The following is a 14,130-nucleotide window of genomic DNA, read 5'->3' on the forward strand; positions in this document are numbered from 1 at the left end:
GTGCCTCCATGAGAAACCTAGTCCTGCAGTCACTGTGTGAGCTTCTTATAGGGGCAAATGGAGCTTAGCAGCCTGGAAGAAATGACCGTGTGATGTGGAAGAGAGAATGCTGATCTGGGAGAATGTGAGTGTGTGTAGACATATGGAAGATGCAGGTGGGCAGGGAAAGTTGAGCTGTGTATGCATCCAAGGGCATGAACACCAAGGCGGGGAGTACGAGCCCCTTCAGCAAGGCTGGGAGAAGTACTGAGCAGAAGGGAGGGGGCGGTCCACCCTGTTGCCCTGAGCAACCCCTAAGCCCCTCATCATGCTTAACCATTGCTATGTTGTGTACCTACTCCTCAGACCCTGCCACTCTCAACTCAGTCAGGATACCTGTCTCTTGGACAGCATGGTCTGGGAGACAGGAACTAGCAGCAACGATGGAACCTGACCTTGGCAGTGGGGTCTTGTGGCACTGTGCATGCCCAACCCTTAGGCAACTGCCCACTCCCACAACCAGGCCCTGCCAGGTCATGGCAGGTTGCCTGGAAGAGCCTGGGAGCAGAATAAAGTTCAGTGTCTTCAACCAGGGTCAAAGTATTTTCAGCAGCAGATCTGGGTCTTCCCCTAGAGCACCCGAGATCGTTTTTGTCCCAAAATGTCTAATACCATAGTCAGGATTCTGATTAGGGAAATGTGGTTACCTGAAGAACCATCTACAATCTAGAGAAACTGAGCAACCCTCTTATGGGATAGGGGCTGGGCATGCCCTACTGCTGAACTATCACCCTGTCCCCATTGTGTGAACCCTTGTCAGTGCTTGAACTTAAGTAATGGCAAGAGTCCACCTTAAGCCCCTCCAGCACTGGCCCTGGGGCTATATGGGAGGTGAATTGAGTTATGGGAGATCTTTCTCTAACTCTTTCAAAAAATAAACTTTTGTTAAAATAATTTTTCAAAAAGTGAAGTTCAGAGCAAAGTCTTTCCAAGGCCAGGAGGGGTCTGCCCACCCCCAGTACAGAGTCAGTTTTGGGAAATCTGGGGGACATACCAGCTCCATCTGGAAGCAAGACGGTGTCTGCAGCTCAATGTCCACAGCTCGTCTGCAGCTCAGCTGCTACTGACCTAGCTTTATATCCTAGTCTGAATTTCACTTTCAGTTTCCTTTTGACACTTTGATGACCAAGCATTTCAAACAAAGCAAGAGTGCAAAAGCAGGTGCAATAAAGATTTTGCCAGGGACACAACCATTCCACATTCAAGGACCTTGGGTCACAACTCTACTGTGTACATACTATAGCATGCTACCAGCGCAGACACTGGGAGACAGCAGGTGACAGCTCAAGTTTCTGGGTTGCTGCCACCCACCTGGGAGACCCAGATGGAGTTCCAGGCCCCCAGGTTTGGCCTGGCAAAAGCCACAACAGTTGCACAAATTTGGAGTGTAAATCAATGGATGGAATGGCTCTCTATCTCTTCTCCCTCTCCCCTACCCCGTCCCTTCCTGCTCCACTTTTTCTTTCATTTTTTCTCTTTCAAATAAGCAAAAATTGACCAACTTTTAGAAAAACATTGTTCTGATTAGGAAGGATGATTTTTAGCTAGTGAAATGGTTAAGATGTGCAGGTTTGTGTAATGTTTCAACTGGCTAATCCTCAGTCTGCACTGCATTAGCCTCCACAGTATATGGGCACCTGTTTGTGTCCCAGATGCTCCACTTTCCATCCAGCACTTTACATATGGACTGGGAGAGCAGCAGAAAAGGGCCCAAAGCCTTGGGACCCTGCACCCATGTGGGAGACCTAGAAGAAACTCCTAACTCCAGGCTTTGGATTGGCTCAGCTCTAGTTTTTACCATTTGGGGAGAGAAACAAAGGATGAAAGCTATTTTTCTCTCTCTTTTCTTTCTCTCTCTCTCTTGCTACCTTTCTCTCTCTTCTTCCTCCCCTCCCCCTCTCTCTTATTATCTCTGTAAAAAAAGTCAAGTCTTTTTTTAAAAAGTGCAAGTTGTGACTCTCTACCTCAACACGTGGAAACACTAAGCCTTAAAGTCTTTTCAGAAACATCCAGAGGAGCACTAAGCCCTGTACCTCTCTCCTAGCTAGAAAATTCAAACATTTTGGGGCCAGCACAATGGCTCAACTGTCTAATCCTCCACCTCCAAGCACTGGCATCTCCTACGTGTGCTGGTTCAAGTATCAGGTACTCCATGTTCCATCCAGCTTCCTGTTTGTGACCTGTGAAAGCAGTAGCGGATGGCCAAAAGCCTTGGGATCCTGCACACATGGGAGACTCTGAAGAAGCTCCTGGCTTCAGATTGACTTAACTGCATCCATTGCAGCTACTTGGGCAGTGAACCAGCTGATAGAAGGTCTTTCTGTTTCTCCTTTCTCTGTAAATCTGCCTTTCCAATAAAAATAAATAAATCTTAATGAAAAAAATAAAGAGCAGGGGAGGGGGCGACCTTGAGGTCTGGGGGTTAAAACTTCCAGCAGCCTGTTGGCTGCTGGTGGGTGCCAAGCTGGGATTGTCTTCATGCTCAGAGCCCTGATTCCTGCCACTGCGTACACTTGGTGAGCTGTCCCCAGGCTGTGAGCTTTGGGGGCTTTGAATTGATGCTTAAGTAGCTCCATGTTGAGCTCACTGTGCTTTTTTTTTTTTTTTTTTTTTTTTGAATCAATCCTGAAGAATCCCAATGACAGAATAACTTTTCCTTTGAAGGTAAGCAGGGTTACAGAGACCTGGTAGGTTGGAGGAGAGGGACCAGATGATCTTTATGGATAAGACTGATATACCAGCCTCCTTTGAGTCATGTGTAGAACTTGTTATCATTGAACAATGCTGACCACTGAACACCAGTTCATGCAAATGCTAAGACTTGGAGCTTGTCTAGCAGGACTATATCCTATAGCTGACATAATGATGGATCAGGAGACGGGTCACATCAGGCAGGGGCATGACATCAGCTAGCACATGAGAGAACCATTTCCGGGGGTAGATTCTGTGAGGGATGTATGGACCAAACCATGTGGAAATACTGGTCCCACTGGTTAGCTTAAGAGTTGGGGTGGTGATGGACTAAGCTAGGTACGATCAAGGAACCTGCCATCACTCACAGGTAAAGGAACCAATAACAGTCTGAAATAGTCAAGGCAGCAACACCTGAATATGTATCCTGAATAGGGTGTGGGGTAGGCCGGGCTGCAACGTTCACCAGCTCATACAAGGCCAATAGAAGTGCAGACTATTCTGGACACTGGCCTAACATCCACTGGCATGTATGAAAACTGGGTTTGGGAGTGGGTCAAGTGGAGGAACTTGGGAAACACCCCCGGCAAGTCACAGCTCCCACTGGTGAACATGTGGTCCAGACCTGGGGGTCAGACAAGCTGGGTAAAGTAGCTCCAATGGCTGGCTAATGTGTGAATTGGTAATGGAGTGGGGTGTACCAGACAGGAGTGAGCAAATCTTAGCCAATAAGTATAATTAGAAATCAGGATGGAGCACAGGGCATGCCGAGCTAGGTTCTTGCACCTACTGGTGACAAGGGAGACTACAACCATATCCAGATCAAAACACAGCCCCCATTCCAGCCCCCGTGCGCCCCTTGGTGGGAACCTCAACCCAGCTAAGGTGTCCCCTTAGCTCACCAACCGGGCCTATTCCCAGCCATAGATCACGTGCCTGCCAGTGATTGCTCTGACTCAGCTTGGCAGAGCCCCTCACCTATCCCGACCCCTGCCTTAGATGCTGTGGCTTAGCATCCCTGGCTCATGTGGACCTTTTCTAGAGCCTGAAGCATCTTTTTATCTTCTGTTTTATTCAAGTCAAGGGAATGGAAGAACTCCAGTTCCGCTGCTGGAAGCATTTACTGAACCTAGTTAGCAGGGTTAGTCATCAATAAGATGAGAATAACTGAAAAGATGTTAAAATGCTGTTGTTCTCTGACAAGGCATCAAACTTCAATTTCAGTTCTGTTGCTTTAAAGGTTAAACACTTAGAAAATTACACAATATAGACAATTTCACCACACATTCTTTTTTTTAAAATTTATTTATTATTTTTAATTCATTAATTACATTGTATTATGTAACACAGTTTCATAGATACTTGGGTTCTCCCCACCCCTCCCCAAACCCTCCCACCATGGTGGATTCCTCCACCTTGTTGCATAACCACAGTTCAAGTTCAGTTGAGATTCCCCCATTGCAAGCATATACCAAACATAGAGTCCAGCATCTGATTGTCCAGTCAAGTTCATCGGCTTCTTAGGTATACCCGCTCTGGTCTGAAGACAGAGCAGGCGGAGTATCATCCCAGTCGATTAAAAGCTCCAACATACCATCAGCAAAAATTTACATCATTATGGAATTAATTGACATAGTAATGAGTAACCAATATGGTAAAAGTAAATGCGAGTTCCTAACCACCTTCTGTGACCACCTCATTGACATTTCAATTTTAGTTTATACACAACATATAACATACATAACATAACATGTTATACATAACATCATATCTTAAATTAAGGCAAACATGTGGTATTTAACCTTTTGGGATTGGCTCATTTCCCTTAGCATTATGGTTTCCAGTTTGGCCCATTTGGCCACAAAGAACTGCATTTTGTTTTTTTTAATAGCTGAGTAGTATTCCATGGAGTAGATGTACCATAGCTTTCTTATCCAATCCTCTGCTGATGGGCATTTTGGCTGCTTCCATGTTTTTGCAATTACTGATTGTGCTGCTATGAGCATAGGAGTGCATGTTGGTTTCTCATAAAACAAGTGTTCTGGATATATTCCTAGGAGTACTATTGCTGGATCATACGGTATGTTGAATTTGAGTTGTTTGAATGTTCTCCATACTGATTTCCATAGAGGCTATACCAGCCTGCAGCTCCACCAGCAGTGGAGCAGGGTTTCCTTTTCCCCGCAACCTCACCAACAAGTGTTGTTGGTGCTTTTATTCATGTGGGCCAGTCTTACTGGCGTTAGGTGGTACCTCATTGATGTTTTAATTTGGATTTCCCTTATTGCCAGGGAACTTGAGCATTTTTTCATATGTTTATTTGCCATTTGGGTTTGTTCTTTTGTGAAGTGTCTGCCCATTTCCCGTGCCCATTTCTTGAGTGGCGTGTTTGTTTTGGTGTTTTGGCTGTTTTGTAGTTCTTTGTATATTCTGGAGATTAGCCCTCTATCACCTACGTAGTGCGTGAAGATCTTCTCCCATTCTGTGGGCTGCTTTTTTACTTTATTGATTGTTTCCTTTGCTGTACAGAAGCCACTTAGTTTGATGAGGTCCCAATTGTTTATTCTGGTCTTGATTGCTATTGCTTTTGGAGTCCTTTTTAGGAAGTAGGGACCTACCCCTAGATCTTGCAGAGTATTTCCAACATTTTCTTCCAAAATTTTGAAGGTTTCTGGATGTAGGTTTAGATCTTACATCCATTTAGACTTGATCTTAGTGTATGGTGAGAGATGTGGGTCTATCTTTTTGTTCTACAGGCTATCAACCAGTTATCCCAACAGCATTTATTGACCAGACCTTCCCATTTGCCAGGATTATCGTTTGTCCTTTTGTCAAAGATTATTTGGCTGTGTCTGTGTGGGTTCCCATCTGGTGTTTCTATTCTGCTCCATTGATCTTCCTCTCTATCTTTGTGCCAGTACCACGCTGTTTTGATAACCACTGCCCTATAGTATGTCCAGGGGTCTGGGACTGTGATTCCCCCTGCTAACTTTCTGTTCTTCAGGATGGTTCTGGCTATTCGTGGTTTTTTGTGTTTCCAGATGAACCTTTGGATCATTGTTTCCAGTTCCATGAAGAATGTTTTTGGCAATTTGATTGGAATTGCATTGAATGTCTATATTGCCTTTGGCAATATAGGCATTTTAATGATATTGATTTTACCTATCCAGGAGCATGGGCTGTTACTCCATCTTTTGAGGTCTTGTTCAATTTCTTTTTTAAGTGGTTTGTAGATTTCCTCAAATAGGTCTCCTACATTTTTGGTTAGGTTAATTCCCAGATACTTCACACTTTTCTCTGTTATTCTGAATGGTATTTTGCTGGTTAGATCTTTTTCCAACTTGGGGCTGTTCGCATACACTATGGCTGTTGATTTTTGTTCATTAATTTTGTACCCTGCCACTCTTCCAAACTCTCGTATAAGTTCTAGCAGTCTCTGTGTTGAGCCTCTTGGCTCTTCTACATAAAGAATCATGTCATCTGTGTATAGTGAAAGCTTGACTTCTTCATTTCCAATTTGGATTCCTCTGATTTCTTTTTCTTGTCTTATGGCCTCAGCGAGTACCTCTAGGATGATGTTGAATAGTAGTGGAAAAGTGGACATCCCTGTCTTGTTCCAGATCTCAGTGGGAAGGGTTCCAGCTTTTCTCCATTCAGTATGATGCTGGCGTTGGGTTTTTCATATATGGCTTTAATTATGTTGTGGATTTTTCCATCTATGCCTACCTTGGTTAGGGTTTTTAGTAGGAAGTGGTGTTGGATTTTGTCGACAGCTTTTTCTGCATCTATTGATACTATCATGTGATTCTTGTTTTTCAGTTTTTGGATGTAGTGTATCACATTTATGGATTTCCAAATGTTGAACCATCCCTGCATTCCAGGGATGAATCCTACTTGATCTGGATGAATGATCTGTCTGATGTGTTTTTGAATTCTATTGGCTAGGATTTTGTTGAGAATCTTAGCATCGATGTTCATCAGAGAGATAGGTCTGTAGTCTTCCTTCTCTGTTAGTTCTCTGTCTGGTTTTGGGATTAAGGTAATGCTGGCTTCATAGAATGAGTTTGGAAGGGTTACTTCCTTTTATATTGTTTTGAAGAGCTTGTAGAGGATTGGGGTTAGTTCTGTTCGGAATGTTTTGTAGAATTCTGGAGTGAAGCCGTCTGGGCCTGGGCTTTTCTTTGTTGGGAGATCTTTAACCACTGATTCAATCTCTGCTTCAGTTATGGGTTTGTTCAGGTCGTTTGTTGCCTCTGGGCTAAGTTTTGGCAGGTGGTGTGCATCTAAGAACTTTTCCATTTCTTGGTGGTCTTCTGATTTGTTGGAGTACAGTGCTTTGTAGTAATTTCTAATTATGTTCTTAATGGTTGTAATGTCTGTTGTTATGTTGCCTTTTTCATCTTTGATGCTGTTAACTCTTGCTTTCTCTTGTTTTTTCTTTGTCAGTCGGGCCAGCGGCGTGTCTATTTTGTTTATCTTTTCAAAAAACCAGCTTTTTGATTCATTGATTTTGTGTATTTTTTTTTTTTATTTCTATCTGGTTGATTTCCTCCCTTGTTTTGATGATTTCTTGTTTCCTGTTGTGTGGGGCTCATCTGCTGCTGCTTTTCCAATTCCTGGAGGTGTGTGTTTAGTTCCTGTATTTGGCGCCTCTCTTGGGCCTTGACATGAACTCCAATTGCGATGAATTTACTGCTTTGGCCGTGTCCCACAAGTTTTGGAATGTTGTGTTAGAGTTTTCATTGGTTTCCATAAATTTTTTCATCTCATCTTTGATTTCTTCCCTGACCCATTGTTCGTTTAATAGCATATTGTTCAGCCTCCAAGAGTTTCTGTATTTTCTGGGGCATTTTGAATTGCTGATTTCCAGTTTCATTCCGTGGTGGTGTGAGAGGGAACATGGTATGATTCCTATCTTTTTGAAGTTATTTAGATTTGCTTTGTGTCCTATCATGTGGTCAATCCTGGAGAAGTTGCCATGCACTGCTGAAAAAAATGTATAATCTGTGGTCTTAGGATAAAAAGTTCTATAAATGTCTACTAAGTCTAGTTGTTCTAATGTTTGTATGAGCTCTGTTGTTTCTTTGTTGAGTTTTTGTTTTGTTGATCTGTCTATAGTTGTTAGCGGGGTGTTAAGATCGCCTACTATTATTGTGTGTATATCTATGTCTCCCCTTAAGTCTGTAAGTAATTGCTTCACGTAGCTAGGTGCATTGGAATTAGGTGCATATATGTTCACGATTGTAATTACTTCCTGGTGGATCAATCCTTTCACCAATATATAATGTCCTTCTCTGTCCTTTTTGATGTCTGTCAGCTTGAAGTCTAGGTCATCTGAGATTAGAACAGCTACGCTGGCCTTTTTTTCTCATCCATTGGCATGAAATGTCTTTTTCCATCCTTTCACTTTAAATTTCTTAGAGGCTTTTCTGGTTAGATGTGTCTCTTGTAGGCAACATATAGTTGGGTGCTGTTTGATGATTCATTCCGTTAATCTATGCCTTTTGATTGGTGAGTTTAGTCCATTTGTGTTTAGAGACAATATTGAGAGAAATTGATTTTGGGCTTCTATGAGTGTGTGTAAGTGTGCAAGTGTGTATTTGCGACTATTCGAATTTGTGATGGATTGACTTTCCTTGTATGGATTTTAGTGGGGAGGTCTTCCCATTTGCCATCTTTGATTTTGGTTTTCATTTTTTCTTTCTGGGTTTAGCACCTTCCTGAGGAGATTTTCCAGAGCTGGTTTCGTGTTGATGTATTCTTCGAGTTTCTCTTTACTGTTGAAGTATTTGATTTCATTCTCAAATACAAATGAGAGCTTTGCTGGGTACATTATTCTTGGTTGGCAGTTGTTTTGTTTCAGGATTTCATAGATTTTTCCCCATTCTCTCCTTGCTTGGAGCGTTTCTTCTGATAGGTTGGCTGTGATTCTGATTTTCCTTCCTCTGAAAGTAATCTTATCCTTTTTTCTTACTTGTCTTAGAATAGTTTCCTTGTATTCACTTGAAGGTAGCTTGAGGACCACATGTCTGGGTGAGGATCTGTTTGGATCGAATCTGCTGGGGGTTCTTTGTCCTTCCTGTATTTGTGTTGGATTTATATTTCCAGTGTTCTGGAAGTTCTCCTGTATTATCTCATTGAGCACTCGTTGCAAGCCTGACTCCTTTTCCACTCCTTCGGGAAGGCCTATTATTCTAATATTTGATTTTTTGAGGTTGTCTTTCATTTCCTGTATGGACCTATTGGCTTTCTCTAGATTTGTCTCCAACTGTTTGATGAGCTACTGCCTTTCATTCTGATTGTCTTCCAATTCTGATATTCTGTCCTCTGCTGTGTTCATTCTGTTGGTTAGGCTTTCAATTTTGTGTTCTAGATCGAGGCTTCCCATTTTGACTTGATTTATTTCTGCAGTGACATGGTTTTCGAATACCTTGGACTCTTCCCAGTGCTTCTCACTGTCTCTGATGAATTTCATCACTAGTTTCTTAAATTCCTTATTTGGTATTTCCTCTATGTCTTCATCTTGCATCTCAGATATTGAGATTAGTTTTTGGTTGTATTGGGAGGGAGTGCTTGATCTTTCTTCTGGGTCATTGCTTTTTCTGATACTTCTCCTCATTGTGTTTTTGCTTCTTGTTGTTTTGGGATTTTATCGTCTGACTTGTTTGTCCTCAGCCGTTGCCCTCAGTCCCCTGCGGCACCTTCTCAATGGCGTTTCCCCACTGAGGACTTCCGCCTTAGTGCCGAGCCAATACACTCCTTCAGGGCTTGAGGTTAGCACCTCAAGGGCCTCTGCTGCTCGAAGCTTGAATTCCCGGAATTCCCACTCAGAAGTGCTGCTCTGCTGAGAGGTGCAACACCGCCTCCCGCCACCCGGCAGGCAGGCAGGCTTTTCTGAGCAGGCTCCTGCTGGGAGAACCTGTCTGGCCAATTCTACTGAGCCGGCTCTGGTTTGGCCTCTCCCGCTGAGCCCAGCAGGGGATTCTGCCTGAGAGAAGCTACTTTCTCAGTTGCACTTTCTCAATGGTGGAAGCAGAGTCCTGAGAGGCACAGAGCTGTGAGGGGCACGCAGCCGTGCCCCTACTAGTTTGCTCTTCTGCCCAGGTGGTGAGGTTCTGCCGAGTGTTGCCCAGCCTCTGGAGCTCTGGCTGAGCCCAGCAATAGGATCCACTGGATTCTCTAGCAGCCAGTCCACTGTTCGGAGCTGATATGGGGATTTCTGAGCCCCAGTCCCACAGCACAGCTCCAGTTCCCTCTGCACTCAAAGCAGGGGAGCAGTTGGGCGGCACGCTTCTGGGAAATCTCCCCTGCTTGTCCTCCACTTCTGCAGGGGACGATGTCCCCTATGATCAGTCCAGTAGCCTCCTCTTGGTGCTCCTGCCCTCCAGTGGACTGGTGCCCCTGTTGGTGTGGGCGCCTATCCTTCCAGCCGCCTCTGTTATCCCTGGGACGGTTGAGACTGTGCCGCCTTCCCCCTGCCTGGGATCGTGACTCACCAAATTTCTCACAGCTGTGCTGTATTTTCTTTCCCACTTTTTGCAGCTGTTCCTTCACGCTGTGAAGATCTTCTTGTTTTAGTGAACTCCAGTGATCTTCCCGCTCTTCTCCCTACAATTTTGTGTTTTCTGGCCTGTTTCTGTGCTAGATCGATTCCCCTCTTTCCCTACTCCACCCTACACCAGCTCTCTGCGGTTGGCCATCTTTTTCTTCTCCTTTAAGAATTCGTTATCTTCCTGTAAGGCAAACTCTCAGAAACAATACTTCTTTGTAAATAAGAACACAGATAACTTATAAGCTGAATCAATTTTGTGATTAAAAATATTTTGACCGATAAACATAAATATCAATATATATTCTCTGTAACCATGTAAATATCCATCACTTTAATAGAACATATGTAGCAACTAACTTGGCATAATTCTATAACATTGTGAGATAATCCAGATTATTTCAAATAACAATTAAATTATCCAAATTATCTCTATCTTTTAGAGTTCCATGGATCCTATGGAACTTGCAAAGTCAGGAGACTTGGTTCAGACTTTTGAACAATTTAGAGATTCAAATAAGTTGGTTAAATGTACATTTAACTGAGTATGCTAACAAGTAGGCCAAATTTCATCCATGTTGGGACACTTGAAGCCACATTAAGTTTTAAGACTAAAAAAGGAGCAGAAAGCATTGCAAAACACCTAAAGCTCATTACTGAAGCCAGTTGCCATAACACAAAACACCTTGATTCAGCACAGGAACCCATCACTAATAGCAGCGGGATGCACCCAGGAACGAAAGGCATAGAATCCAGAGGTAACTCTAAAAAGAGGGGACAAAAAACAGACTATAAAGAGTAAAATTGACCCAGGCCTTTCCCCAGCAGGGGGGTGCCTCTGGGCAGGTCCAACTACATATGCATATCAATGCCTAGAAGCCAAGCTGAAGCTAACCTGCAACACTAGGAAGCAGAGGGAGTTTTCAGACTTGAAACCCAAAATCACCTGGAGAAAGCTTTTACAGACTTCAAGCCCAAAATGAGAACAGGGCTATAGGACAAGTACATGTAACACACACTTCCGATTTAGGACAAAGACATCACAGCCCCTCAAACCCGGAACCTAGGTGGAAAGGGCACCTTTCCACCTCTCGGGATTTGGAACCTGGGCAACACATAGACAAACTGGTCCCTCTGACCTGGCACTTGGACACTGGCTCTTCCCCCTCAAGCCTGAACAGACAACTTCAGCCCCTTCGAATCCGGAACCCAGCTAGAAGGCCGCCTTCCCCTTCAGACTCGGAACCCGGGCGGAAGCCCCATCGAACCTGACACCACAGGCCCCTCGAATCCGGAACTCAGCTAGAAGGTCACCTTCCCCATCAGACTCGGAACCCAGGCGGAAGCCCCATCGAACCTTACACCCAATTAGAAGGTTACCCCCAAACTCATCGGACTCGAAACCCAGGCAAGTGGATTAAAAGGTTACCCCCAAGCTCATCGGACTTGGAACCCAGGCAAACAGGCCTGTCCAGCTCGGAACCAGGGAGAGCACACAGTCCCTCAGATCAGGCACCTGGACCCAGGGAGGTCAGCCTTGGAGACCCAGTCGTCACCAAGAAGTCTCAGCCAACAAGGCCGAATTACGCGTCTGCCCAGACCCTGTAGTGTCGGCTGCTGACTCCCTACCCTCCGGAGACTTTCGGCCGTCCTGCTTGCTCAGAAAATTAATCTAGAGAAAATTTCCCTCGCTGTATTCAAATTAGAATTTAGGCGGCCACTCACAGGTTCAATTGAACTTAGGCACGCCATGCATAGGTCCAATTTAATTTAGGTAAGAGGTCCTCTTATGAAGTTCTCACGGTTCAAGATTTTGTAGCCAATAGTTCAACTTTTTGCAGCCAATTTAACTATCTTAGCAAGCATTTATCTTATACCTGGCAGACACAAAAACATAAAACGGTTTCACGACAAAACAGACACACAGTTAACATGCCTAGTAAAAGATAAAAAACATTGGGAGGGAACGCACCAGCTCCTGCTTGGCAAAAAGGTGCCTCACCTGGAGAGGCCTTCTGGCCCACTCACCAGGCACAAACACTTAACCCATTCAGGGATTCCTGCCCACATGCTGGGCGCAAATACAAAATTCAGCTGAAAAAAAAAACCAAAAACTAGCTGGCAAAGAAAAGTTAGGTGACACTCACCACACACATCCTTAGTCTTGATGACCTGGGGATCCCAGTGAACCCCAAAATGTTATCTCGGTGGGGCCTCCAAATGTTGTGCCGGTTTCTGAAATCCCCAGCTAATCATCAAGCCTCAAGTCCATGCTAAGGCAAAAAGGTGGTTTATTCAAACTAACCTAGGTCTCCCAGCCACCTCCCCCAGCACAGCATGGCTGGGCGGGGGAGAGGCAGCCTGCAGGATCCACAGGGCTAGCAAACAGCGAGCACGCCAGCCAGAGAGAGAGCCTGAGAGAAAGACCCCAAGAGCCCAAGCCCCCCAGTTTTTATACACTTCAGGCTATTAATTATACAGTCATGATCTAGCAGGCTTCTATTGGTGGGTTTGAAACTAGCAACTTTCAAAAAGTACAAATTGATGAGCTATAGGGCGGTAGATCTTATCAAACACCAGGTACCTCCTTCCTGAGGAGTGGTGCTTTGCCTACAGGACCTGCCAGGTGTCCTGCTGGGTCTCAGCTAGGCTATCAGGGCTGGAGTTCACACAGCCCCCAGTCAAGCCATTAAGGCAGAATCACAAAAGGCAGAAAACTTCCAGGTCCTTCAACTAGGCTATGCATTGGCCCAGAATGACTCAGTGTTTAAGGACTGCAATTACAAGGCAATTAACAGGTTTTCTTGGCTTGACAGTATACAGCAGACCCTAAATCTAGGTTTTTCCCTAATGAACCCGCCACTGTGTGACCTACCAAAATGCAGTACTGGGGTCCAGTGCGCAAGATGCCATATTCTTTCAAATCGAGTGAAACTGACCTTACAGACTAGATTCAGAAATTATACTAAGCCATTGCCATTGTTCAGTCACAAACATGTCATCAAGGCAGAGTTGTCCTTTGGCAAGATTATGGGGGAAAACATTCCTCCCACCTACAATGCTCCTTCAAATGTGTATGGAAAATGTATAATGTAGAAAAATGTGTAATGAAGACTCCCCAAATTTTTGGAGTAAAAAATTGCCATATCATGGCCAGGGCTATGCTGCTTCTCTTTCTGCTTCCTCATTTGAGACATGACAGAAATTCTCTGGCCATTCACATCAGACGTTAAACCGGTGGAGACCTACCTCATCCTGCACTTCTAATCTATCAAACTAAGTTACTTGAATTTTTTCTTTTTATAAAGTCAGCTATCTCAGGCATTCTGTAATAGTAATGAAAAGCAGACCAACATATGGTACTATGATTGTGTGTGTGTGTGTAACGAGAAGGGGTAAGGACAACATGAAACAGAAAAAAAGCATTCATGATGACAGAAAAGTGTTGGCCTGCACTGTTAGGAGAATTGGCCATGGGAGGGATGCTGTCTGCTTCTAGGAGAGAACTTCCTGGCAGGCAATACCCGAGATTCAACAAGAGGTAGGCAGTTCCAGGCATCCAAAGAGGTCCCTCCGAGTGGTGAGATGTGAGCTCCTGAGTGCAGGTGGTGAAAATTTGATGTGATCCCTCTGAATAGGTGTTTCTTCAGACACTGCCAACTAATGCATCAAGGACATTTCTCAGGAAAAAGGAACACACACTATGATTCTGAGAGCAACTCCTGAGGGTGTCCTGGAAGGTGGATGACAAACTCTTCTGTTCCAGGGTTTTCTTATCTCCATGTCTCATTGCATCGTCTCCAGATGATACAGCCTGTGGTACCAGTCCAACTACAAGGCATTGTACACAA

Source organism: Ochotona princeps, chromosome 4 (assembly GCF_030435755.1).
Source record: "Ochotona princeps isolate mOchPri1 chromosome 4, mOchPri1.hap1, whole genome shotgun sequence".
NCBI lineage: Eukaryota > Metazoa > Chordata > Mammalia > Lagomorpha > Ochotonidae > Ochotona > Ochotona princeps.